This window comes from Triticum aestivum, chromosome 2B (genome assembly GCF_018294505.1).
Source record: "Triticum aestivum cultivar Chinese Spring chromosome 2B, IWGSC CS RefSeq v2.1, whole genome shotgun sequence".
NCBI lineage: Eukaryota > Viridiplantae > Streptophyta > Magnoliopsida > Poales > Poaceae > Triticum > Triticum aestivum.
Window position 1 is genome coordinate 84,076,695 of NC_057798.1, and position 5,506 is coordinate 84,082,200.

At 42.3% G+C, this 5,506-nt stretch overlaps 1 long non-coding RNA gene across 1 annotated transcript; it reads left to right on the forward strand.

Moving 5' to 3' along the window:
- The first annotated feature begins 300 nt into the window (after positions 1 to 300).
- On the forward strand, positions 301 to 758 carry LOC123040563 (uncharacterized). Its single transcript, XR_006418195.1, has 3 exons — positions 301 to 348; positions 469 to 584; positions 672 to 758. It is a non-coding gene; the product is annotated as an uncharacterized lncRNA (long non-coding RNA).
- Positions 759 to 5,506: the final 4,748 nt, after the last annotated feature.

The following is a 5,506-nucleotide window of genomic DNA, read 5'->3' on the forward strand; positions in this document are numbered from 1 at the left end:
TCAACCGGCGGCCAGATCCACCCACTCCCTCTTCCCACCCACTCACCCAACTCCCTCTCTGTCGCCACCATCTAGGCCGGTAGCCATCTCCGGCGCGCAAGGCGTCGGTGACCAGGGAGGAGGCATGGAGATGAGCTTCGGGGGCGGAGGTGGAGGGGAGTGCTCGTCATCGTCCGCGGCGTCGATATAGTTCAACGGTGCCCCTCCCCCTTCCCGCCTCCCACCCCCTCGCCGCCGCCTCCTCCTTCCTCCAGCACTACGTCTCCAACCTCGCCTCTCGCTTCGCCGCCCCGCACTCGCCGCCCCGCACTCTGGTCTCGAGAGCTCGCCAGAATGGTCGCCCACAGGGTAAGCTCCTCCTCCCTCTCTCTCTCTCTTCCCCGCCCCGCCGTCCTCCCCCAGTCCTCTAGTTCTGCCACCCGTCGATCTTACCCCCGTCGTGGCTGACCTCTCTGTGTTTGCGCGCAGTTCCACCAGTACCAGGTGGTGGGTCGCGCGCTGTCGACCCCCGGCGATGAGCAGCCCAAGATCTACCGCATGAAGCTCTGGGCCACCAATGAGGTCCGCGCCAAGTCCAAGTTCTGGTCAGTCTCCTCCCCCGACCTCGATCTTCCTCGCGCGCTGGTTTCGTCGGCGCTTATGTGTTTGATTGTTTGGTTGTTTGCGCGTAGGTACTTCCCGAGGAAGCTCAAGAAGGTGAAGAAGGCCAACGGCCAGATGCTCGCCATCAACGAGGTATATCACTTCTCTCTAGTTGCCATGATCCGTGGATGCAACTTTAACTGTGCTGGCTGGTACTAACTGCCGTGGTTATGCAATAGATCATTTTTGGTACCGTGTTGGTCTTGTGTATGGCGAAGATGCTTGATTTTAGTTGCTGCATAGGGAGATGTATGTAGTGTCGCAGTGTTCTAGCTTTAACCAAATGGTAGAATAATATTGTTTCTGTAGATCGTGCCGAGGTTTTGGTGGTTTCTACTGAAGGTCCTTGGTTCCTTACTAGGTCATGTATATTGGTCCCGACCTCACTTGTATGCTAGGTTTATTTCGTGTGTTCTGTGATGTTGCTGAAATAGGGTATTTGGTAGATTTATACCAGATCATGTAAGTTGGTTCTGGCCTCATTCGGTGTGAATTTAAATTGAACGAGCCGCTCTCTTAAACAACACTGCGACACTAAGTTCAATTTGCTCTTGTCTTGTTATGTAATAAGTGTTTTCAGTTGGTATCAAATGCGGTACCCTGTTCACCCTGCTTCTGTTATGTTAGAAGTGTCTTAAACAACACTGCGACACTAAGTTCAATTTGCTCTTGTCTTGTTATGTAATAAGTGTTTTCAGTTGGTATCAAATGCGGTACCCTGTTCACCCTGCTTCTGTTATGTTACAAGTATGCTGATTATTTTTTGAAAACTCTACATCTTATTTCTAGCATCTTATACATGTAAAAAGAGAGTTAGAAAATGTGAATTAAGTGTAACCATCAGTTAGGACTTGTTGCTGTCTTTTGGTTAGACAATGAGCTTTGTTTGTTCTTGTACTCTTTGTATGTTCCTGGTCGCCACCGCCGACTGCGAGCGGGGGTCCTGGTCCTCTCCCTTGTCGTCCTCGACGGCGGCATCGCGGCTTGGCGCCATCTCCGTGCCCTGTGTCGACGTCATGATCAGCTTCACGGATCACTGTCTTCACGGTACGCACACACACATTTCTGAAATCCATAGTCAACAGTTTGGTGTACGCGCTGACTACTGAGTCATGAGCCATGCGTGTGGTTGTGCTTGTGCAGAGGTTGGTCGAAGAGGGCTGGAGTTCATGCCGTTCCTGCTGTCCCTGTCCGTGTTCCTCTTTGGCACCTCCTGGTTCATCTTCGACCTCATCTTGGTGAGATTTCCATCCAACCCTCCCCGTCCCCATGGTGCTCTTTCTAGTTAGTACTCGTCCGAGAGAGTTGCAGTACCAACCATTAGTTCTTGGTATATCAGGTGGCCAAGATTGTAGCTGATGAGATGAATAACTACCTCTTGTCTGAGCACACTCTGCAAATTGTGCCTGCCCACTGGAGAAAGTTCATGCCAAATTGTAATCACTGCAACTTTGCTTCTTACTTATGTGATTTTCACTTTTTGGTAACTGAAACATAGCCTTCATCGTCTGTTTAGGAGTACACATTAATTACCACTAAATGAGGTTAATATTTGTACTCCATGGGCAAATGTTGTCTACTTTGGGTTTCTCTTTCATGGAATACTGTTTACAGTGATATACACTTTCATTGGGGTAACACAGATTGGTAATGTGAATGTCAAAACTAAATTATAAAGTCAAGGAGTTGGGACAGTACTATGAATTGGTATATATACCACTGCATCGATAAGTGCAGAACTGAAGCATTGATGGCAACTCTTCTTTTTGTGCCTGTATATATATTATTGAATCCTTCTTATTTTTGTGTACTTAATACGGAGGTTGCTGCAACTCTTCTACTCGAAATTCATTCCAAACACAGTCCAGGAGTATAAACAAGTTTACAGATTGAGTCCAATTTCACTTGTGCAGGAAATTCACCTGTGCAGCGGCAGCGGGGAAGGAGCAGCATCAGCAGCCCTGACAGAGGAAGCCATGTTGCCGTTTTGTTTGTTCCCAGCCTTGACTATGGTTGTCCAGTGAGTCCGGCATGTCGTCATTTTCTTGCAAAGCAGTATTGTATCACACTTGTAGAGCTCGTTACACATGTAGACCTTGTAAAGTACTGTATTACACATGGTCATATGTATTGGCAACATGATCTGGTTGCTCTTATTTGAAGTATCATGTGTGGTTTTGTCTGCCAAGTTAAATACTAGTTGAAATATGAAGAATATGAGCCTGATAGATGGGACTCACTTACCAGACCCAAACCTAACAACTGGGACCCATCTGACTGGTGGACCCATTTAATAAAAAAAGAAATTAAAATTATTTAGACGAAAAGGCCAAGGCCCAATAATAAAAAAGGCTGCAATGTTTCAGGCCCATGAAGTCGACCAAAAATTGACAGAAAAAATATAGAAAGGCTGAATTAATGGGCTAGGCCCATGTAGAAAACTAAATTGGACCGGGCTGAATCTTGTGCCACATCAGCTTGCCACGCTGGATGCCTACGTGGCCTGGGGAGGTTGCTAGTGACCAAAACGCCACAGTGGACATATTTTGGTCATAAACGTCTATGACCATTCAGAAGAAAGGTCGCTATAGTCAGTTTACGACCGCCAGCTGTTGACCTTCTGTTTTTGGTCACAAAAAGGTCACAAATGAAAAACCATGACCTTTCAGTGACCAATAGTGGTGGTCACAAGTTGACATATTTCTTGTAGTAGCAAGGCAGGTATTGTATTGTTGCCATTAAGGATAAAACGATGGGGTTTATATCATATTGCTTGAGTTTATCCCTCTACATCATGTCATCTTGCTTAAGGTGTTACTCTGTTCTTATGAACTTAATACTCTAGATGCAGGCAGAAGTTGGTCGATGTGTGGAGTAATAGTAGTAGATGCAGGCAGGAGATGCCTATATTCATGATCATTGCCTTAGATATCATCATAACTATGCGCTTTTCTACCAACTGCTCAACAATAATTTGTTTATCCACCGTATGTTTTCTTCAAGAGAGAAGCCTCTGGTGAATCCTATGGCCCCCGAGTCTATTTTCCACCATATATTTTCAGATCTATAAACCAAAAAAATACCTTCCTGCAATTTATTTATATTTACTTTGTTTCGCCTTTTATTTATCTTTTATACCTATCTCTATTAGATCTCACTCTTGTTCGTGACCGTGAAGGGATTGACAACCCCTTCTTCGCATTGTGTGCAAGTGTTTGTTAGTTTGTACAGGTGCATATATTGGGGACTTGCTTGTGCCTCCTACTGGATTGATACCTTGGTTCTTAACTGAGGGAAATACTTATCTCTACTTTGCTGCACACCCTTTCCTCTTCAAGGGAAAAATCAACACAAGCTCAAGAAGTAGTAGGAAGAATTTCTAGCACCATTGCCAGGGAGGTTCTACATCAAGCCTACCAAGTACCTATCATAAACTCTCATCTCTTGCATTACATTATTCACCATTTGCCTCTCGTTTTCCTCTCCCCCACTTCTAAAACATTTTCCGAAAAAAACGCAAAAATATTTCCCTTTTATTCGCCTTCTTTTCGTTTGCCTTTATGTCTTACTTGGTCTATTTGCTCGTTTGCTTGGTATAATTGTGTGTTTATTGAAAATCAAAAAGCAAAAGGTTTATGGATTCACTTAAAGTTTTCTATTTGGATCATCTTGATCCATATGTGCTCGTGCTGAAACTCCAACTAGTTTAGTTGAAGGAAAATCATTAGATGAGCATGCTCATTTTGTGCGTCACTGTTTGTCTCAAAGGGGGGGACTCTTATGGAATCAAATTTTTTTTTGCTATGCTATGCTTGGAATCTATGTGTAATTTATGATTTTACTTGTTGCTCCAAGAACCCTAAAAAGCACCTTCCCTACCTATGTGAGTTTAATGATAATGAAATCCTATCTTCTTATGCCAAAGGTGTTTATAGTTACTATGATATCAAACAAATTGAAGAATTTGTCGCTTTTAAGGGGGCTTATGAAGTTGCTTCTTTGATTGAAAAGTATGATATTACTCTCTACAAATCTGAAAATTTTGACATACTTAAATATTGCTATGAAAACTATGCTTCTAATGCCTATGTTAAAGAATTTATTGAGAGAATGTCCGCTGCTTTGGAAGAAAATAATGATATGCATGAATCTATAGATAATTATGATTCCGTTGATTTGATTGAAATATCCCCCCTTGATGAACATGATGCTTGCTATTCTTATGGCCATGATGCCAATATTAATTATGCTTACGGAGATGAACTTGCTATAGTTCCTTATGTTAAACATGAAATTATTGCTACTGCACCCACACTTGATAGTTCCTTCGATGAAAAGCATGATTGGAATGATGTTATTTTAAATTCTATTAATGTCAGTTGTGCTAATAATATGCAAAACCCCAATCTTGGGGATGCTAATTGCTATGTCCACTATTTATTGTAATGATCATGATTGGGGTGATAATGCTTCTTAGGATCTTGAAAATTTATTTAAGCCTCATGATGAATATGTTTGCGACAATAATAAAAGTGGGTTTGAAGAGGTCATGCCTTTAGTTGATGTTAATCTCACTATCTTGGAAGATTGTAAAACTTTTATGCATCTGGATCATGAAGAGAAAATTTTATACGATAGCTATATTGTTGAATTTGATTATGATCATACATGTAATTATTATGAGAGAGGAAAATATGGTTGTAGAAATTTTCATGTTACTAAATTATCTCTCATCATGTTGAGATTGCTATTGTTTCTTTCTTCTTCTTTGCATATGCTAGTTTTTTCTTGTCTTGATAAATATTTTCCCTATAAAATGCCTATGCATAGGAAGTACGTTAGACTTGAACTTGTTTTTCAAATG